We start from the raw sequence: 23,100 nt of genomic DNA, 5'->3' as shown, positions 1-23,100 counted from the left end.
AAGTTTAAGGTGTTTTTTTCCAGTTCTGTGAAGAAGGTCCTCGGTAGCTTGATGGGGATAGCGTTGAATCTGTAAATTACTTTGGGCAGTATGGCCATTTTCACGATATTGGTTCTTCCTAACCGTGAACATGGAATGTTTCTCCATCTGTTTGTGTCCTCTCTCTTATTTCCTTGAGCAGTGGTTTGTAGTTCTCCTTGAAGAGGTCCTTTACCTTCCTTGTTAGTTGTATTCCTAGGTATTTTATTCTCTTTGTGGCAATTGTGAATGGCAGTTCGTTCTTGATTTGGCTCTCTTTAAGTCTGTTATTGGTGTATAGGAATGCTTGTGATTTTTGCACATTGATTTTGTATCCTGAGACTGCAGAAGTTGCTTATCAGTTTCAGGAGATTCTGGGCTGAGACGATGGGGTCTTCTAGATATACAATCATGTCGTCTGCAAATATAGACAATTTGACTCCCTCCTTTCCTATTTGAATACCCTTTATTTCTTTTTCTTGCCTGATTGCTCGGCTAGAACTTCCAGTACTATATTGAATAGCTGTGGTGAGAGAGGGCATCCTTGTCTAGTGCCAGATTTCAAAGGGAATGCTTCCAGTTTTATTGATTTTTGAAGGGTTTTTTTGTGTGTGTCTCTATCTCCTTCAGTTCTGCTCTGATCTTAGTTATTTCTTGTCTTCTGCTAGGTTTTGAGTTTTTTTTTTTATCTTGCTTCTCTAGCTCTTTCAATTTTGATGACAGGGTATAAATTTTAGATCTCTCCTTGCTTCTCATGTGGGCACTTATTGGTGTATATTTTCCTCTAGAGACTGCTTTAAATGTGTCCCAGAGATTCTGGTATGTTGTGTCTTCATTCTCGTTGGTTTTGAAGAACATCTTTATTTCTGCCTTCATTTCGTTGTTTGTCCAGTCAACATTCAAGAGCATGTTGTTCAGTTTCCATGAAGCTGTGTGGTTCTGAGTTAGTTTTTGAATTCAGAGCTCTAACCTGATTTCACTGTGGTCTGAGAGACTGTTTGTTATGATTTCTGTTCTTTTGCATTTGCTGAGGAGTGATTTACTTCCAATTATGTGGTCAATTTTAGAGTAGGTGTGATGTGCTGAGAAGAATGTATATTCTGTGGATTTGGGGTGGAGAGTCCTGTAAATGTCTATTAGGTTTGCTTGGTCCAGGTCTGAGTTCAAGTCCTGGATATCCTTGTTAATTTTCTTTCTGGTTGATCTGTCTAATATTGACAAAGGGGTCGTTGAAGTCTCCCAGTATTATTGTGTGGGAGTCTACATCTCTTTGTAAGTCATTAAGAACTTGCCTTATGTATCTGGCTGCTCCTGTATTGGGTGCGTATATATTTAGGATCGTTAACTCTTCCTATTGCATTGATCCTTTTACCATTATGTAATTTCCTTCTTTATCTCTTGATCTTTGTTGCTTTCAAGTCTGTTTTATCAGAGATGAGAATTGCAACTCCTGCTTTTTTTTACTCTCCATTTGCTTGGTAAATCTTCCTCCATCCCTTTATTTTGAGGCTTTGTGTATCCTTGCATGTGAGATGGGTTTCCTGGATACAGCACACCGATGGGTTTTGGCTTTTTATCCAATCTGCCAGTCTGTGTCTTTTGGCTGGGGCATTTAGTCCATTTACATTTAGGGTTAATATTGTTACATGTGAATTTGATACTGCCATTTTGATGCTAGCTTGCTGGTTTGCCCATTAGTTGATGGAGATTCTTCATTTTGTTGATACTCTTTACCATTTGGTATGTTTTTGAAGTGACTGGTACTGGTTGTTCTCTTCTATGTGTAGAGCTGCTTTCAGGAGCTCTTGTAAAGCAGGCCTGGTGGTGATGAAATCTCTGAGTACTTGCTTGTTCGCCAAGGATTTTATTTTTCCTTCTCTTAGGAAGCTTAGTTTGGCTGGATATGAAATTCTGGGTTGAAAGTTCTTTTCTCTAAGGATGTTGAATATTGGCCCCCACTCTCTTCTGGCTTGTAGGGTTTCTGCTGAGAGATCTGCTGTGAGTCTGATGGGCTTCCCTTTGTGGGTAACCCGACCTTTCTCTCTGGCTGCCCTTAGCATTTTCTCCTTCATTTCAACCCTGGTGAATCTGATGATTATGTGCCTTGGGGTTGCTCTTCTTGAGGAATATCTGTATGGTGTTCTATTTCCTGAACTTGAATATTGGCCTGCCTTGCTAGGTTGGGGAAGTTTTCCTGGATGATTTCCTGAAGAGTATTTTCCAGCTTGGCTTCATTCTCTTAGTCACATTCAGGTCCACCTATCAAGCGTAGATTAGTTCTTTTCACATAGTCCCGCATTTCTTGGAGACTTTGTTCATTCCTTTGTACCCTTTTTTCTCTAATCTTGCCTTCTCATTTTATTTCATTGAGTTGATCTTCAACCTCTGATATCCTTTCTTCTGCTTGGTCAATTGGGCTGTTGAAACTTTTGCATGCTTTGCAAAGTTCTCGTGTTGTGTTTTTCAGCTCTATCAATTCACTTATATTCCTTTCTAAGTTGCCCTTTCTCATTAGCATTTCATCAAATCTTTTTTCAAGGTTCTTAAAGTTTCTTTGCATTGGTTTAGAACATGTTCTTTTAGCTCACAGAAGTTTCTTATTACCCACCTTTTGAAGCCTGATTCTGTCATTTCATCACACTCACTCTCCATCCAGCCTTGTTCCCTTGCTGGTGCAGAGTTGTGATCCCTTGTAGGAGGAGAGGTATTCTGGTTTCGAGTGTTTTCATCCTTTTTGCACTGGTTTCTTCCCATCTTTGTGGATTTATCCACCCGTTGTCTTTGTAGTTGCTGGCTTTCAGATTGGGTCTCTGAGTGGATGTTCTGTTTGTTGATGATGAAGTTATTTTTGTTCCTTAGTTTTCCTTCTAACAGTCTGGCCCCTCTGCTGTAGGACTGCTGAGGTCCACTCCAGGCCCTGCTTGCCTGGGGATCGCCTGCAGCAGCTGCGGAACAGTAAGGGTTGCTACCAGTTTCTTCTTCTGCTAACTTTGTCCCATAAGGGTACCCGCCAAATGTCAGTCTGAGCTTTCCTTTATGAGGTGACTCTAGATATACAAAGGTCAGGGAGCTGCTTGAGGAGGCGGTCTGTCCTTTATAGGAGCTCAAGTGCTGAGCTGTGAGCTCCATTGTTCATTCAGAGCTGCTGGGCAGGTACGTTTAGCTCTGCTGCAGCAGAACTCATAAACCGCTTTTTGTTCCCAGGTGCTCTGTCCCAGGGAGTTAGGGCTTTCTTTATGAGTTTCCGTTGTGCTGCTGCCTTTTTTTTTTTTTTTTTTTTTTTTTCCAAGGCTGCCTTGCCCAGGAAGGAGGCAGCGTAGTCACTCTCTGCCTGCAGAGGCTTTACTGAGCTGCTGTCGGCTCCGCCCAGCTGCTGTGTGAACTTCCCTGCAGTCCTGTTTATATGGGTGTGGTTAGAACTGCCTCGGCAGTGGTGGCCCACCTCTGTACTGGTGGACTCTCTCTGCAATGGCAGGTTGCCTTGGCAATGGCAGGCTGCCTCTGTAGTGGTGGAGGCAGTTCTCCACCACAGAGCTGGACCGTCCCGGCTTTGGCTGCGCTTCCTGTGAAAGTCTCAATCCAGAGAGTTTCTGATTGCTGTTCTTTTGTGGCAGTGGGACCAGCTGAGCCTGATCACCTGACTCCCTGCCTCATAGCCTTTTTGTTGTTGTTGTTGAACAGTCCACTCTCTCCCAGGTGTTCCAGGCGCCTGTTGAAAAGGTGTCGGGATCTGTGTGATTTCTCATGTGGTTCCAGCTTAAGCAGCGGCACTGAGATTCATGGCACTTTTTTTACACAGGAATCTCCTGGCCTGGGTCCCTGTTCAGTCCTCTTTTTAATCAGATGAAAGGATGACTTCCCAGGGATTCGATTGCCAGCTAAAAGGGCACCCAGAGTAGTGTATTTTGTATGGAGAACTGCCAAGCTGGGGTGCCGGCAAAGCAGCCACACCGGGCAAAACAGCTGCACTGGCGACCCGTGGGGTTCCTCTGCCTGTGAATCTTCTGGTCTGTGGGCAATAAAAATCTGTCTGGAAATGCCACGTCCAGTCACCCTCTGCGCTTTCACTGGGAGCTGCAATCCTGAGCTCTTCCTAAACGGCCATCTTGGATCTTCCCCCTAATTTTGTACTTTATAGTAGAGATGGGGTTTCTCCATGTTGGTTAGGCTGGTCTCAAACTCCCGACCTCTGGTGATCCGCCCACCTCGTCCTTTTAAAGTGCTGGGATTACAGGTATGAGCCACCATGCCCAGCCTTGTGTGACTGTCTTATTTCAGAAAGCCAGTCTTCAAGTTCTGAGATTCTTTCTTCAGCTTGGTCTTTTCTGCTGTTATTATTTGTGATTGCATTGTGAAATTCTTGTGTGGTGTTCTTCAGTTCTATCAGATCAGTTACATTCTTTTTTTATATGAGCTATTTCATCTGTCAGTTTCTGTATCCTTTTATAGTGATTCTTAGTTTCCTTTGATTGGGTTTTGCCATTCTCCTGAATCTCAGTGATCTTCATTCCTGTCTACATTCTGAATTCTATTTCTGTCATTTCAGCCAACTCACCCTGCTTAAGAATCCTTGTTGGAGAATAAGTGTGATCATTTGAAGGACATAGGTACTCTGAGTTTGAGTTGCTAGAATTCTTGCATTGCTTCTTTCTCAACTCTGTGTGTGGGTGTTTCTTTAACTGTGGTGTAGATCCAGTATGGTCAGTAGATCTGTTTTCTAGATGTTTTCACAGGGCCAAGGCTTTGTGCAGGGTCTTTATTTGTAGGTGACTTCTTGTCTTGGTTTCACAGTGGGTATGTTAGCAAGGTATTTTTGGTGTTGAAGCTTTGGGGTGTAATCTCGTAGTCAGTTGGTAGGTAGTCTCTTGCTCAGTTATGTGGCTTCCTTATATTTCCACAGTTACAGCTGTGCTCCCCTTCAATGCTCTGAAAGTGTGGGTTCCTCTTCCACTTGAATACTGGCTGTAGATTGTGGCTTGGCCCCTCTGCCAGGCTGCCCACCACAGCTCTGGAGTAATCTCAGGGTTTATGATTCCTCCTCAACTTGGAAGTAGCAAGAAAGGGACCTCCATAGTGGTTGTGACCAAGGATCTTTTGCTTGTTTCCTGTGGGCTCCACCCCCAGAGAGATGCAGGTCAGCAACTGCTCAGTGCAATCAGCCCAGGATGGTTTTGGGTTGTGGGGTTCTGTGCTGTGGGCCCAAGTCAAGGGTTCCCTACCTGGTGATGAGAAGAGGATGTGGGTGGGACATAGGAGACAGACTGGCCTCTTCTCCTTCAGTTGACTGCAGCTTGTTGGAGGTGTGGATAAGTCACTTAGGGGTCTTCATTAGTCTTGAGAGTAGCAGGGGTAGTACCACTGCACAGGCAATGTCGGAGTGGCTTTGAGTTGCCCTTGGGGGCTCTGCCTCCAAGAAATGTAGAGCTACTGTGACTGGAGTGTTCAGCCAGTGGGGTGGGATAGCTGCACTGCTGGCATGAGCCTGGGGCTCTGCTTGTTGAGGAGCAGGGGATAGAGGGCTTATCAAGGAGATAAGCAGGTATTTGTTCCATATAGTGCCTGTGGTATGCTGTAAACTAAGGTTTATCCCTCAAGCTCTGGTGGAGTGGATTCATGAGAGAATCTCCTGACCCGAGGGTTGCAAAGATTTGTGGGAGAAGTGTGGGTACCAGGAGTCACTCACTCACCACTTCCCTGGGCCAGGGAGGCTCTCCTGGCTCCATGTCACTCCTGGGTGGGCAATCATCCTGCCTTGCTTTTCTCCATTCCCCATGCATCAAATTGTTTCCTTGATGAGTTCCAATGCATGTACTTGGATGTTTCCGTTGATGGTGCTGTATTTATTTGCCTATTCCATTTCTCTTCATGAGAGTGGCATACACTACCTGCTTCTGTTGAGTCATGTGGGACAACCCCTATCAGTATTTTTTTCTTTAAGCATAAAAAGTTTGGAGATAAGAGAAGTAAAGAGGAGAAACTTCCACATGAAATTGTTATTGTTATTATTGGTAAACATTTATGAGGCATCATATGAATTAAACTTAGATAAAAAGCTTAGAACTAGGCCAGGCACGGTGGCTCATGCCTGTAATCCCAGCACTTTGGGAGGCCAAGGCGGGCAGATCACAAGGTCAGGAGTTCAAGGTCAGCCTGACCAACATGATGAAATCCCGTCTCTATTAAAAATACAAAAATTAGCTGGATATGGTGGTGTGTACCTGTAATCCTAGCTACTCAGGAGGCTGAGGCAGGAGAATCGCTTGAACCCGGGAGGCAGAGGTTGCAGTGAGCCGAGATCATGCCACCATACGCCAGCCTGGGTGACAGAGCGAGACTCCATCTCAAAAAAAAAAAAAAATCTTAGAACAAAACTAAATCTTTGTCCCTGTGTTGAAAAATAAGGGCAATCAGTCCCTTTATTTTAGTCCTCTTTATAATTGGTGTGTTTGTGCATCTGAATCAATCATGCAACAACCTTTAAAGGTTCTTAAACACCATTAAAATGAAAAATTGGTGCACTAGAGTCTGCTCATTTTACATAAGTAGATGTTGACACTAAAGAAATAGCAATTTAATTCAGCATGACTTACTGTGATATGCTAAGTGAAAAACACTGAACTTGGTACTGTAAAGGATGAAAACACTTTCTTGTGGAGCTTAGTTTATATTCTGGTAGAGAAGTCAAGATACATAATAAAGTAATAATAAAATATAGAATACATCACAGCAACACCCAAAGACTGTTTGCTAAAGAGATTAATATGACTGGAAGGGAACCTGGTACTAATCATCAGGACAATGGGAGAAAGACCCTGAAGGCATTTCAGAGATCTTTGAAGCTGCTTTTCCCCTCACAGTCTGAGAATGTTAGGATATTGAGGGCAGCAAGGGCTTGCTATTTTGAGCCCTAGGGTCTCTCTGCTCTCTGCATTCTGGAACAGCACTCCTCAGCCAGCTGTGGCTTAACTGACCTCAGGTACAGCTCAATCTGTTGCTCCAAATGGTACAAACTGTAAACCTTGGCAGCACCACAGCATGGTTCAAACAGGCCCAGATGTGGCTCATGCTCAAACTGCAGAAGATGCAAGCTGTAAGCCTTGGCAGTTCCATGTGCAGAATGTAGGGACTGTGGAGGTGTGGCTTCTTCCACTTTATCTGAGGGTGATTGAAAAGCTTAGGAGCCCAGGTAGTGATTTGTCACAGGGTGCAACCACTGCTGAATTCTCTTACTAGGGTAATGCTTAGTAGAGCCACAGGGGCTGGGCCACCTTTGAGACCCCAGAATTGTAGAGTCACTGGCAGAGGGTAATGCCTGCCTGGGAAAGCTACAGGCACCAGACTCCAACCATGAGAGCAGCCATGTGGACTGCACCAGCAAAGCCACAGGGGCAGCGCTGTCTGATGTCTTGGGGGCTGTACCTCCAACCCTAGTGTGCATGGAGTTTAGGGAGATTATTCTCCAACTTTAAAACTTAATGTCTACCCTGCTGCGTTTTGAACTTGTTTTGGGCCTGTTATTCCCTTCTTGCCTGTTTCACCCTTTTGGAATAGCAGTGTATACCCAATGCCTGTCCCACCGTTATGTCTTGGAAGTAGATAACTTGTTTTGATTTCAGTTTCCCAGATGAGACTTCGGGCTTTGGGCTTTTAAGTTGGTACAGGACAAGTTAAGATTTTGGGGATTTGGGGGATGGGATGATTGTATTTTGCATGGTAAGAAGGACATGAGTTTGGGGACTGAGGGGCAGAATGCTGTGGTTTCTTACCCCCAAAACTCTTGTTGAGGTTTGGTTCCCAATGTGGTGGTGTTGAGCAGGAAGTAAAAGCATGGAAAAGATAGGTGATTAGGTTGTTAAGAGGAATTAATGCCATTCTCAAAGGAGTGAGTTCTAACTCTGTGGGACTAGTTAGTTACTGCAAGGCCAGGTGGTTATATAAAGTGAGGCTGCTTCTCATGTTTGGTCTCCTTGCACTTGCCTGCTTCCCCTTCTGCTTCTTTGGCATTTTATGATGAAGCATGAGGCCCTTATCAGAAGCCAGCCAGCCAGATGTGGTTACCTGATCTTGGACTGCCCAGCCTCCAGAATCATTAGCTAAAATAAACCTCTTTTCTTTATAAATTACCCAGCCACAGGCATTCTAATACAGCAACAGAAAACAGACTAAGACAATCTCCTAAATAATCAAAATGAATAGAAAATTAACAGCGTTATTGTAGACATGCCAAACTTTTTGCAAGTGTTTACCTGGAAAATTATGTGTACGTTAAATATATGTAACTAAAAAAAAAAAAAAACAAAACCCTGTTACATATACTAACCATTTAAGTCCAATCACTGGCTATTTTTTTCATGAAATGAATAATAACCATAAGTTTTCCTATTCATATGTTGTTTTACATATATTGGATTTATTTATTAATGTAGGATAAACCATACAATGGAGCTTTTCACAAACCTCTCTGTTGGGTTAAGTTTTTTCAAAAGATTTCCCAATTAAAAAGTTCCTCTAGGTTGTATTTTCTTATTGGCATAATGGCACCTAGCACATAGATTCATAGTGAGAACTTACAAAGCCACTGAATAGAGATTTCTTAGTTTATATGTAGATACATAGTATGTGTTCAATACATGGTAGATGTTTGTACCCCCAAAACATCCTTAATGGCACTTTAATCCATTGAGAAGGGGAAAAATAATACAAGGTCCATTTGTATTATTTTGGTTGCATTGAGTTGCGTAGGAACTTAACAGATGAAATCTTGACTTTCCACAGATGTATTACGGGTAAAAACAATTTATCCCAGACTACTGTCCTATATATACTTTCTCGTGCTTTCAAGCAGACTCCCCTCTCCTTATCTCCTCCTCACTAACACTGTTAGTTGGTGTATGGTCAGAGCATACAAATATATTTTATTTACCTTAAAAAATGTAATTAGTACATAAACCTCCTGCAAATTCTATTATAATACATTCTAAAGCCAAGTTGAAATGATTGCAGGATTATTCACTGTCCTAAGTTATGGCACAATTTACCCCTTAGTAGAATCATTTCATTCAGAGTCTCTTTACCATGATGCTATTTCTAGGAAACATTCTCATCAAGCACAGTAGGGAACCAGTCTTTGAGGACCCTTGGCCTATGGGTCATGTGGATAGTATTACCTATGGCATGCTAGATAGTAACAGGTGTGTGTATTTAAGAACTTTTCTTTTGTGGGAATAGAGTAGGCACCAGTGAGGAGAAAGTGAAAGCATGGAAAAGTAAGCTAAGAATTAAGCTAAGTAAGTAAGCTAAGAATTTCAGTTGGGGTTTTGAGTAAGTAGTAGAATAAAACTGAAAGGAAAATCCTGGCACTTCTTATCTTTTGTCATTTCAACTCCTGGCTGCCCATAGTTAAGGGCCTTGCCACTCAATCTGAAGACTAGTAACATGGGAAACCCCTGGGAGCTGGTTAGAAGCTTAGCATCTCAGGCCACACCTCAGGCTTTCTGAGTAAGAATCTGCATTTTAACAAGATCCCCAGGTGATGACACATATCAAAATGTAAGAAGAACTTGTTTAAGTTGGAAAGGAAAGGAAAGGAGGCACTATCCGAATTTTAGGAGAATTCATTCCAGGAGACAAATAAGAGTAATGATAATTACTTGGTTTTCTGCGCATATATTTCCTATTTTAAATGTAATGTAATATAGCTCTTGTTTAATTGCCTTTCAGTATAGGTTGTTTCCTTCACCAACTTTGTAAATTATCTTTATAATTCCCATGCATCAACTGGGTATTTTTTTTTTTTATGTAGCTTGAGAGGCACTTAGACACTCTATATAAAGTTTTGTTTTAATTAACATAATAAAAGCAGATAATTCAAAAGATAATCTTTGTTTCAATTTGGAAACCTTTTCATAAACTAACATATGCCTTAAAAATTCCTACACGCTTTAGCAAAACAAAATGGAAACAAACAAAAAATGCTGATAATATTCTAAAGATTTAGAAAAATATGCATAAACCTGCATTGTATATTACGTGTTATAGCTATAAAATTTGTACTTTAAAAAGGAATTAAAATTAAGCCGACAGCATTTTGCCTGAAGTACCTCCTTATGACAGTAGATGGCTTCAATTCTTTAGAAATTACATACATAATAAAGTCTTTTCTTTTTTTAAGTTTCTATGTTCATCAGTTTGGAAACTTAAACCTTTTACCATTTAGAAACTAGAAAAATAGTTTTAAAGCTAAAATGGTTTTACCACAATTTTTTACATAACTGATTTACTCTGCATTTTTTAAAATTTCTGTAATTTTTGTTCTTATCTATTTTTAAACAAGGGAAATAATTGGTACAATGAAAGAACCTTAGAGATTCTATTTCTAAATTTAAACTTATAAAAGGAAAAACAGCCCCCCCAGAATATTAAATGCCTTGCCCATAGTTTCTCAACAAGTAACTTGTAGAACCAGAACTGGAACCCAGGTTGGTTTATTGCTTTACCTACTTCAATTCCTAATGTTGAAGGTTATACCTCCATGCTATCTTTTTAAAAACATCTTTTTTTCAGAAATATAAAATGTAATTCACTGTCTTCTTCCTTAAACGTGTTAAGGAGCCCTTTTCTGCTATGAACTTAAAATAATTCAATTCTAAACACATTTTTACCCATAATTGTTGCTACACTTATACTTTTGTTATATAGTGGACATATAGTGTATGGTATGTGGCAAAGCAGAATGGTCTTAATATGCATTACTGTTTGAAAACAGCCAACTATCTTATTGTTCTTTTACTTAATGGTGATTGAAGAGCTGGTCTCTGTTACCCATTCTATCATGAAGAAGTCCTAGAAAGATGAGTATGACTATATTGTATTTCACGGGGGCTCACTGATGACCTAGGTAACAGTGATCAAAATGCCATGTAAATGTATGGGTCTTTGAAATTATCAAGAGCTTTAAAAATTAATATTACCACCATCAAATTATATTACCAAATGTTGCTATTTTCAAGTTTCCTCTAGACTCCTCAGAAGATTTATTGTGTCTGAACTTCTTAAGGAGAGAACATGCAGACATGATCAAATTTTACATAAAGGAAAGCTACACATTCTTTTGTAATGTAGATTATAAAAAGAGGATGGAGTAAATTTGGAGAATAACAAGAAGTCACTGAGGAACAGATCAACCAGAGATGATAGAAGGAGATAAAAAGGCAAGGATAGGAACTGAAAACACTGAGAAATCCTCCTCTGGCAAGCTGATGTTAGAACCATCTGCACGCATGTAACAGGTATAGTTGATATTTGTAATTTGGGCTGAAAGGAAATTATAAAATCCAGCACTTTTCAATAATATATGAAGAAATTCATGTTTTTAACTAAAATAAAATATTTTAATTGGAAGACTATTTATTTTTGAAAACCGAAGTATTTTACTTATATGTATTTAAAATGTAGTTTTAGATAAAAAGGAAAAAACAGATACCCTTCCCTATTTTGATGTATTTTGAGATATTAATCAGTATTTTTGTTTGTTTTGTTTATTTTTTCCCCTATGACTTTACTCATTGAGGCAGCTAGACTATGAACTAGACATTCCTTTTGGAAGAGTTTTCAAATCTTTATTTTTTTTTAATTTTAGAAGCCAAGATCCAGCCTTGAGACAAAAAAAAAAAAAAAGTAGAAAAACAACTGACAAGTGACAGCCAGTTTTTCCTGTCCCCAAGATAAAAGATTCTCTATACTTGTAGAAAAGGAGATAACTCAGAGGAAAAGAAAAGAGCCTGGATGCTGGGTACTTGGAGAAGGACCTGTGCCCAGCTTTCTCTTGGATTCATTCTGAAGGTGAGTGGGGTATAACTTTAAGGGATAACAGAACATCTTCCTCTGCATAATTTTGGGGAAGTCAAGAATGGAAGGAACATCACTTTTTTTCTATTTAATCTGCAGTTCACCCTATGTTCACTCTATGCTAGAGTTCACCCCCAGAGTTTACCCTATGCTAGCCCAGGAACAATAAAGTAAAGATGGCAGCATGATATATTAGATTTACGTAGGGGGACTCAAATAGCCTCACAGACTACCTTTGTGGCCCAGCATAATGGTTGGAGGAGCAGTAGATCATTTCCCGTAAGCCAGGGGCCAGTAGACGGTTGGGGTAGGGACTTTTAGTGTCTCATTAATTTTATCACTCTCCCAAAAGTGACAGAAACTAGTGTCCAATCCAAGGAGGACACAACTGTCAGCTTTGTGGACTGGCAACCAGAACATACGTCTCAGCAGATAGTAGGATGGTCAGATATTGATAACTAACAACAGATGATAGCCCCCAGAACATACATGTAATCCCAGTGTAATTGGGTTTGGGAGAGCGAACCTTGAGTTGACTGAGATTACTTTTCCAGCATCTAGTGTGATGGGGGCCTGAAATAGAAATTAAAACAACATTTCTTGTATACTTGAGTTCGTGGACTAAGATGTCTACCTTCTATTGTCAATAGTGATAGATCTGTGCAAGTTTCATATCTTAGTAAATAAAGTCTTCTTTAGATTCAATATGATATATCTAAAACATTACAGTATAACAATTTTAATTGGTATATCAATTCAGATATCAGTCCCAGGCAGATAGATGTTCAAATGGTAATTCTACCAGCACTATCTAACATTAACTAAATGCATGCTATGTGCCAGAACTTGTCCTAAGCCATTTAGAAGGCCTATTTTGTTTAATCCTATTAATAATCCTATGAGGTGAGGAAGCTAAATAAATTGCCAAAGTTTACAAAGTTTGAACTTTGTGAGATACAAGAATCTTTAGCATAACCATTATGCCATTATGCCTAAAAATGAATGAAATGCTGACTGCATCTTTAAAGTTACATCAACTCATAAAAATCCATGATTTTCCTAATCTTTAGTGTTTTTGTGTTAGAGTCTAAAGTAAATTCAAGAGGCCTCTTACTCAAGACACATCCTATAGTCTTAGCTTCTGTTTAACTCGAGTTTCCAGAGAAATCAAGACTGCTGTGACCGTTTCCCTAGATAATCTGGTCATTGTGCTGGGCCTTTCCCCTCAGTGCTTCCCATTTGGCCCTGGACTCCCAAATCACTATTTTATGTGTTGTTTTCACACTTAAGCTTCTGTACTTTAATTTGTTTTTCTGACCTGGCTCTGGGTCCCTGAAAACTATTTATTTTTCCTAGGTTAATTACTTCATTCTGAAACCCAATATTCAGGAACGTGGTAGAAAAAGGAGGCCAGGTTTTCAACAAAATACTCTTAGTAAGAGTAATTTGGTTTTCTCTTCTAATGCTGTATTAGAAACCTTCTCAACTAGTAAAAACTAGCCTAAATAAGAAAGAGAAGAAAGCTTTTTCTGACCTTTACTTGACTTATAATACTTTAGTAACATCTGCTTTGAAATACGACTCTCATCTTGCCATTTCCCCTCATAGTATATAGTCATATGCAATTTTCTTTCATACTTCTCACCTAGGAATATGATAATTGTTTTGAAGAAAAGTTTGAAAGTTAAACACAAATCTTTACTGAGAGTATTTGATATCTTTGTTATAAAAAATATGACTGAATAAAGTTACTCTTGAAGTTCTATTTTTATCCTTAAATTAAAGTTTAAAGAACGGTAAGGGATTAGCAGTTATTATTAGATTTTTATGTTAAAAATTATGAACTTTCAATATATAAATTTCAGTTTTTCCCAATAGGCTTTATTGCTTCCTCTGTCTTTTCATATTCCTGTGCTGTCCATCAACTGTTTCCTATCCTTTTGGGATTTTCCTTAATTTCTGTTTGTATTACAATGTCATATTTCTTTTATTTTAAATGATTTTAATTTCATTTTTAATATATAGTGAGAACACACTGTAATAATTTCTTTCACTTCTTTTAGCTTTCAAAATAACTTTGTCTTTTAAAATTTTTGCCTTCTAAATTAAGTCAAGCATTTTAGAGTCTACATAGAAATAAATATTCTCTCTTCTTTGAATTTTCTATATTTATAGAAAAGAGTTCCATGTATCCAAATACTTTTTAAATGTAGAGATGCTTGGTAAAACAAAATCTCCAGTGTAATGAATATTTCTTCATTTGGATAATTCCATTGACAAAATTATGTGCAATAATTTGCAACTTTATGTATGCTTTTAGGTTTGAAGAAGTGTAGTTTTCTTTCTTTTTTCCCCACAATAAAAATAGCTTTACTTTATTTTTATCTAATTGTGAAGGTAGCACCTGTTTAGAGTTCATAATACCTGTATTATAAAACAACTTTGCAGTTGTATGCAGTAGACTAGGTATACACATAGCAACATAGATCTAAAAATTATAGTGTTATGTAAAAATGTAAGGAACAGGATATCATACTATCTAAGTAAATCTAAATACCTACACAAAATACAAAAATATACTTTGTAGAAATACATACAAAGTAAAAGATTTATATGAATACATTACAATAATGTGTGTGTGTGATAGGGGGAGGAGGTGTTGGGTGATCTACATGGGAAATGGAGATAAAAGAAAATAAAAGAAGAAATTTCAGATAATAAAGAAATGTACAAAGAAGTTAAAATCATCCTCAATCCCAATACTTGGTGATGATCACAGTTAACATGTTTTGACATATGGCCATCCAGATAATACAAACACACTTTAAAGTAGGATTATAATCTGTTTTACAATCTTTATTTTTAAAAATACAATATAAATGTATTTATATATAATTATTGATGTAGTACATTCATGGATGTGCACAACTTATTTAATGACTACCTTATTGATATATATTTAGATTATTTGCAGTTTTTGGTTATAACCAAAGTTATAACCAAGCATGCTTGTACCTACAGCTTTATCTATTTGCTTTTTATAACCAATATTATAACCAAGCATTCTTATACCTACAGCTTTGTCTATTTGCTTTTTGTTAGAAAATCACATTTAAATTAGTGAAACAAGCTGGGCACAGTGGCTCACACCTGTAATCCCCGCACTTTGGGAGGCTGAGGCAGGCAGATCGCTTGAGCCTAGGAGTTCAATACCAGCCTGGGCAATGTGGTACAACTCCATCTCTACAAAAAATACCAAAATTGGCAGGGCTTGGTGGTGCATCCCTGTACCCTAGCTGCTTGGGAGGCTGAGGTGGGACAATCACTTGAGTCTGGGAGATTGAGGCTGTGGTGAGCCATGATTGCTACACTGCACTCCAGCCTATGTGACACAGTGAGACACTGTCAAGAAAAAAATATTGAAACATGTTATCAAATTGCTCTCCAGAAATGTACCATTTTTATATTCCCAATATGAGACTTTAAACCTTGAAAAAAAAAAAAACAGAAAAAGAAACAAACAAACAAACAAATTATCTCCATATTCCAGACCATCCAAATGTCCAGCTCTCAGCCATAGCCCAAATTTACTCAGAGTTTTTTCTGTTCAGTGTCACGTGAGATGAAAGACTATGAAACACTCTAATGTCAGTGAACAACTTACAGTTTAGCATCAGGGACTGAGAGAAAGCAGAAGGGACACACCGAGAACTGGCTCTCATTTGTATGTATTCACTTCAGTAGCACATCAGCTTTCTTGTGCTGTTTTGTATGTGCATCAGAATCCTGAAGTTAAAAATAAATTAAAGCCTTTTGCTGGGTGTGGTGGCTCATGCCTGTAATCTAAGCACTTTGGGAGACTGAGGTGGGTGGATCACTTGAGGTCAGGAGTTCGAGACCAGCCTGGCCAACATGGTGCAACCCCATCTCTACTAAAATACAAAAAATTTAGCGTGGTGGCACACCTGTAATCCCAGCGGCACGCCTGTAATCCTAGCTACGCTGGAGGCTGAGGCAGGAGAACCACTTAAACCTAGGAAGTGCAGGTTGCAGTGAGCCAAGATTGCACCACTGCACTCCAATCTGGGCAACAGAGAAAAACCCCATCTCAAAAAAAAAAAAAAAAAAAAAAAATTAAAGCCTTTCATTACTAATAGTGGGACCTGTGCTCTGAGAAATTGTGTTTTCTACTTCCCAGCCTCATTTCTAAAAAAAAAATCCTAATATTCCTTGATGGTTCTGATATCAGTGATAACCCTATTCCCTAAATAGTTGAATGGGTTTTCAAACATAGCAACCAAATCAGACAGCAGTTCCGGTGCCACAGCTGGAGCGGCTTGGTGGGGTGGGCTGAGCCACGCTGTTGAGCCTGGCAGACTCTGAGCTTTGCCTATACCCATGCACTGCAGGGCCTTGGGCTAGCCACTTAATTCCCCTAAGTCTCACTTTCGTCAACTATTTCATAAAGATAAGGATACTCGCTTGACTCTATCTAGTATTTAGAGAAAATATCTCAACAGATATTTGTTAGTAAGTTAACTATTGGAATAATAATGTAACAATTAGGAGTGATGAATGAGAAATGCCTAGAACCTAGCAAATATCAGTGATAGCTATTGTCCTTATTAAGATAAAATATAGGGATGTTGTTGGAGAGAAGCACACGGTGAAAAACTTCAAATAGTCCTGATGGCTGGTAGGAGTCCATGGTTAGGTACTGGGACCGGTATGAATCTAAAATGTGGGAATTGATATTGACAGGTTAGAGGAAGAAAGGGCGTTACTCTCAATGATGCTTGGCATTCTGGGTTACCAACAGCCTCTCCAAATGGAAAACACCCATGTAGCTTTTAACAACGTGCGAATGTGAATAATCAACTAATCAAGGCAAAGTCTTTAAGCTTTATCTACCCAATATCATTGCTATACCCAAAGCCACATTGCAGAAAGAATTGCTAGGTGCATATTTTCTTAATGCTACTATGTGGCATGAATTTAAATTGAAAATCTCTTTTCAAGGCACATGCATTAAAAGAATATTATTCAAAGCTACCTGAGTGGTAATTACTATGTAAAGGCTAACTGACCTCATTAATCTAATGTGGGTCAGCAGCTCTATCATACCCAAAGAAGAGCATTTTCAAATGAGTTTCTTTAAATGAACCTCCTTAAATTTAGTGACTCTGGTTTATTTCTTGCACACAGATATTATATTGCTGGATATTATATTGCTGGAGTGCCTGAGCGGGGATAAAAAGAGATAGAGACTAATTCTCTGAGGATGCTAAGGGAATATTCTGTTCATCACTCAGGGGAAGGCACTATATAAATTACATTATAACAATACTGCCTCTTTCTGATAACGTACCACTGAGAGAAGAATTCAACATGATAAGAAGTCAAATTTACTATCATACTGTTTTGATTCTCTTGGTGATGTGATAAAGTGCATGCTGATTCCTGCTTTTTATTTGATTAACTTCAGCTTCTCTGAATGCCAACTTGTCCCATTAGAAGTCTTGACTGAAAAATGTAAACTGGGTCTGATAATATCTGGGTCCTATGACTGTGGAAAAAACGTATAATCCACACCCATGGTAGACAAAATAATGGATCCTGAAGATGTCCACACATTCTAATTTCAGAAATTCCATAAATATGTTACCTTCAACGGCAAAAGGGACTGTGCACATGTGAAATTAAGGATCTTGAGATGAGATTATCCTGGATTATCTGAACGGGCTCAATGTAATCCCAAAGGTTGTCAATGTAATCCCAAGGAGGGAGGCAGGAGAGTCAGAGAAGGAGATGTGACGATGGAGCAGAGGTCAGAGAGAGAATGAAAGAGGGAGTCAGATTTGAAGATGCTACATCGCTGGCCTCGAAAATGGAAGAAGGGCCCTAAGTTACAGGAAGGATGCAGTCCTGGGATTTTGAAATCAAGCACCAGCCTTCATTTTCACTCAGGGACACTGATTTTTTGGACTTCTGGCCACCAAAATATAAATTTGCATTGTAAGATAATAAATGTGTGCTATTTAAAGCTGCTAAGTTTATGGTAAGTAATTTGTTACAGCAATAACAGAAACTAATACCATGTTTTTGGACTCATGACACAGAGCTACCTTCGTATTATTTTAGTTGGGTTGAACTGACTTTCCCAAACTGTGTGATAATCCAAGACAGAACTATGACCACAAACCAGGGAGACCCTACAGCAGAAGATCTGGCTTTGCTTTTTTCTTTTCAGCATAAACTCACTTCACTTCTTTGTTCCTATATATTTTCAGGCTTTTTGAGAAATGAAGGCTAATGAAGATTTGTAAGTGTGGGAAGAAACCAGCCCTTTCATGAGTTAATTTCTCTCTCGCAGGTTTTAAAACTCAAAGACAGTATGTCAAAACATATTTACAACTATAAGCAGTGTCTTTTAATCATCTGGCTTCTGTTTTGTGCTCAAAAGTAAACAAGAGTGAACCACCTGGAGGATGAGGAGAAAGTTCACAAAACCTTGAGAAGGTGAGTGAGTGTCTTCGCCAGGAGTCACAAGCTGTGGCTATGCCGTTGGGCAGCTGATCAGAATTTCACATGGGCCCAAGGAGTTGAATAATGATAATATTAACATCTGTGCTAAGGAGCACTCGAATCACAGTAATGAACATATGCATTATCTCATTGTCCCATACTTATCCCTTTTTTCATTTGAGAAAATTAAAACTTAAGAAATGGCACTATTTCCACCTTACACGTGGTGGACTCGCTGTACACTTGTGTTGTTACCTCTGCTCTATGTCCTTTCTCTTCTCCACATCAGAACCTAACAACTTGGAAAGTTTTCTATGTGATACAGTCATGGTGGCTCATTTTCTTGATTTTCTAACTGTGCTGCCTACCCAGGAAAATTCCTGAGAATGCAAGAAGAGTTTACTAGAGGACACACATTATCACCAAGCAAAGTCCTATTCCCAAATGCAGGTAGTAGAGAACGGCTAGACAATGCAGGACAAGCTTGGCTTTCCCTGAAGTGCACTAGTTCTTATTAGCCCAGTGGAAAAGCTTGCTAACTGATGCCATGATGGTGACTTCATTAGAAGTAAGGTAGACAATGAAAATAAATATTTTGCACATTTTGATTCCGATCATTGCAATCATTCCACTGAGGAAGAAAAGCTAAAGGAATTCAATGAGACCAATTAGGATAAATAACAAGCTTTCTGATGAGCATGGATGAAAGGTAGACAGGATGATATACCCCCAAGGTATTGGAGTAACTCAGCAAAGAACACTGGGAATGAAGACTAAAGCTTCGAACAAGACAAACATACTAAAGAATGGCTGGGCATGGAGTTGGAAATCAGCCTGGGCAATACAGCAAGACTCCACACACACAAAAAAAATTAAAAATTGGTCAGGCATGGTAGTGTGTGTCTATAGTCCCAGCTACTCAAGAGGCTGAGGTGGGAGGAGGATTACTTAAGCCTAGGAGGTCAAAGTGCAGTAAGCTACAGTTGAGCCACTGCATCCAGCTTGGGCAACAGAGTGAGACCATCTCCTTAAAAAAAAAAAAAAAAAAAAAAAAAGCTAAAGAAAACATTAAATTCAGATCAGAAAGAGTTCTGGGAAGAGAAAGGCCACAGCTCGAAAATAATGATGCTAGGTTAACATACAACAATGAAGAAGCAGAACTTCTCTACTCCTGTTTTACTACCTTTATCCCCCCTGGGCAAAGAAATGGCCCATCAGAGTTGAGTGAAAAGGATAGAAATAATAAGGAATTGGAGGCCCAACTTGTTTAAAATTCCACATCTAAATCATTGTATCCCAAGGGATGGTAATATCATATTGATTGAGAAAACAGGTTTTGGTGGAGTCAGATGTAGTATCTACTGTGTTCTCCTGGCAAATGGTTTGACAGTAATAAATTTCAGTAGTAATTACCTCACAGGGCTAGAGTGATAATTCAGTGTAAAGCACTTTAACGTAGTATCTGGGACATAATAAATACATGATAGCTATTCATTTTATCATTTGGTATTTTCATTGATTTAAGTAAAATGACATCAGTAATCTTTAAGAAATAGTGCAAAAAGAATAAATATAATGAACAGTCAATAAGACTAGAACTAATAATTTTAAAGATAGTTTTTCTAATTTATAAAGTAAGTAGTGATCCTAGGAATAGTATGAGTTCAGTAAGAATAAGCCATACCAACCTAAGTACATTTTCCCTTTTTTAAAGGGCCACTTACTGGAAGTCAAAAGAATTTTATGTACAAAGAGTATTAGGATTTTAGCATGACCAAGAATCTCTTTTCAATCTTTTGAAAGAACTGTGGGCTGCTTATGACAGAGAGGGGGATTTTTAACTTGCTGAAAAACTGAAATGGTGCTAGTTAAGAAATATTCCAAATCAAGAAAAAATGTATTAGGAGGAATAACTTAGAGGGTGATCCCTCAGCCCTAAATTTTTCAACAGTTTCACCAATGACTGCTATGCTGACATCTGTAAGATGCTGATCAATGAAATGATGTTGTTACAAAATTCAAATTCAAAATATTTTGAAATGGCTGAAACAACAGATCAAGTGTAACACTAAGAAGTTTGTCTACAAAAATAGTCTAGTCTTTTACTTTAGTTCAATTTCAAGCAGAGGATGTGGTATGTGTCTTAGAAGCATGTATTATTTAAAGTTTTTATTCAAGAGCAAGACCTTGAATGTCAATATAAAATAATAATAATAAAAAAAAGGTCAGAATATAGTTTAAAGAGAATTTATTCAAGCACAAAGGTTGAGGACTACATCCTAGGACACACTTCCAGGTTGCCTTGGGACTTGCTCTGGAGAACAAAAGAGTGGCTCAAGGTTTTAAAGAAAAAAAAAAAAGAACAAATCAGGAGAAGGGTTGATTACCAAAGTTATTTGTCAGTAATTCTCATTGGTTTAAAAAAATAACACTGGGTGGCGATTGACTATACATTGCTAAATGGTATTTTGTGGCTATTTGGCATCAAGATGGTCTATGGCCCACATAACGTGGCTTCAAGTGGTAATTATTTCGCTCAAGGGGGAGTGAGACATGACTGGTGTTACATTTTAAATGCCTTTCTGGGCCTGATAATTTAAAGAGACTCACATTCCTCAGATAAAAGGGTTTTTTTCTTTTTTATTCCCCCCTTTTGATGAAAATCTTTCTTCTTGAAAGCACTTACGATCAAAATCTGACTGTCAAAGTGTCCCTTGTCACTGGGAAGGCTCGTTTCCAGATACTCCTATCCCATGTCAAAGGGGGAAAGGAGAGGCGGTCTCAGTAAGGATTTTTTAAAAGAGCGCCCCAAAGCTGATTTGGGTTGGCGTCACAGAGTGGCAGAAGTGAGAACTCAGTCAAGCCATTGATTTATGTAGCTGCTGTTGCCTGTTGAAACATAAACACCATGATTTTAGTTTTCTCAGAAGTAACACATAAGGATTATAACCAAAGAGAATTGGTATGCCAGAATGGAAAAACAAAAACACCCAAATCTGTTCCTTTAGAAAGCCAATTAAAAACATCATGAAGAAAATTAAATCCAGGTTCTTCTTTTGAAACTTATTTTAGCCATGAAATAATTCAGGATTTAGTCCAATTGGTAGGAAAATAATAAAACTCAAAAACAATGGTCTGGGCTAGAATCTAATAACAGGTGTGCTATAGTTTTTCTCTGAAACTAAATTTCTCTCTCCAGTTTCCCATTTCTACCAAAGATAGATAGATAAATCTTTGGTAGGACCAATTTACCTAAGACCAATACTAAATAAATTTTAGTATTATATTTGGCCTGATTATTTCCATAAAATATAACAAGAATAGTGATTGGCTATATAGGCTTCCTGTTTTATTTTTTATTTATTTTTTCTGTCTTTATAGGCTGTTAATGGGGCACCTTTTTAAGTTGGTTTGGCTGGAACTCAATCATAAGGAATTGCAGATTAGACTTTTAAAAGCTTCTTGAAGTTATAAAGCCAAGCCAAAAACTCAAGACTGTGCCTTTAATACCTTTAATTACTTATGAATTGGGTGAATTCCTCTCTTTTTGAGGTCCCCAAATATCTGGAGGTTCCTGGCCCTATCAGAAAGCAGTATTTTTTTACTTACCACAAGGTCAGGAACCTTGTAAGAGAACCATGTAGACAAGGTACCAGGCTAGTCCTGTAAAGTCAAGTTAATTCCTTAAAGCAGTCTGGTTATATTTGAAAAGATGTCATTCCACTCAAAGCCTTGGGAATCTTACCAGTGTCTCCAATTATGTCCTATTGTAAAAGAAAACAGATAATTATTGAACTTATGTAAATTCCTTTATTGCTATAAAATAAGAATACTCACAAACAGTTTCTGAATTCTGGAGGAATCAGGTAGAGAGAAAGGCACCATTTTTGTTCACAAAAATATACTTGGCTGGGCATGGTGGCTCACACCCGTAATCCCAGCACTTTCGTAGGCTGAGGCAGGTGGATCATTTGAAGCCAGGAGTTTGAGATTAGCCTGGCCAACATGGTGAAACCTCATCTCTACTAAAAATACAAAAATTAGGTGGGTGTGGTGGCACACACATGTAATCCCAGCTACTATGGAGGGTGAGGCATGAGAATCACTTGAACCTAGGAGGTGGAGTTTGCAGTGGGCTGAGATTGTGCCACTGCACTCTAGCCTGGTGGCAGAGCAAGACCTGGTTTCAAAAAAAAAAAAAAAAAAAAAAAAAAGTGTACTTTGCCCAAATTGTTGTAAGCTATAAATAGCTCAAAAGAAAAAAAAAAGTTTGACTCTAAAAAAAAAGTATTACTACTTCAGGTGGAGCCCTTTAATGAATAGGGCAAAGAAGATATTTGCAGCTTCCAGGGCCTAATATTTAAATATGTAAAAAGCAGGCACAACTGGAGGACAACACATCTAAATCTTTAAAAATCAAGCATCTCTCTTTTATATTGAATACTGGCTCCCCAAAAAAGAAGTAAAGAAACACCATGACACCAGATCACACAGGCTTCCCCAGTGTACCTCACTACTAAGACAATCTCCTGGCTGGTAGGTAACCCAATGTCAATCAGCCCCCTCTGTGAACAGCCCCTCCCCCATAAGAGTTTTATCCCTTGGTGGTGAGAACTCTCATGACTCCAAGCGTGCATACCTTCACTTTTATTTAAATGCACAAGGATCTTTTTTTTTTTTTTTTTTTTTTGAGATGGAGTCTTGCTCTGT

At 38.6% G+C, this 23,100-nt stretch overlaps 1 long non-coding RNA gene across 6 annotated transcripts in view; it reads left to right on the top strand.

Annotated features, from left to right (window-relative positions):
• The first annotated feature begins 15 nt into the window (after positions 1–15).
• LOC141580349 (uncharacterized) overlaps positions 16–23,100 on the top strand; it is a 71,484-nt gene continuing 48,399 nt past the window's right edge. For all 6 annotated transcript variants that reach the window (XR_012512592.1, XR_012512593.1, XR_012512591.1 and 3 more), the window contains exons 1-2: positions 16–11,306; positions 11,657–18,384. This is a non-coding gene — a long non-coding RNA (uncharacterized LOC141580349). The remainder of the gene's footprint in view (positions 11,307–11,656; positions 18,385–23,100) is intronic.

This window comes from Saimiri boliviensis, chromosome 11, assembly GCF_048565385.1.
Source record: "Saimiri boliviensis isolate mSaiBol1 chromosome 11, mSaiBol1.pri, whole genome shotgun sequence".
NCBI classification, from domain to species: Eukaryota; Metazoa; Chordata; class Mammalia; order Primates; family Cebidae; genus Saimiri; species Saimiri boliviensis.
The sequence above is the reverse complement of the archived record's forward strand: the minus strand, read 5'-3'. Positions and strand labels throughout refer to the sequence as shown.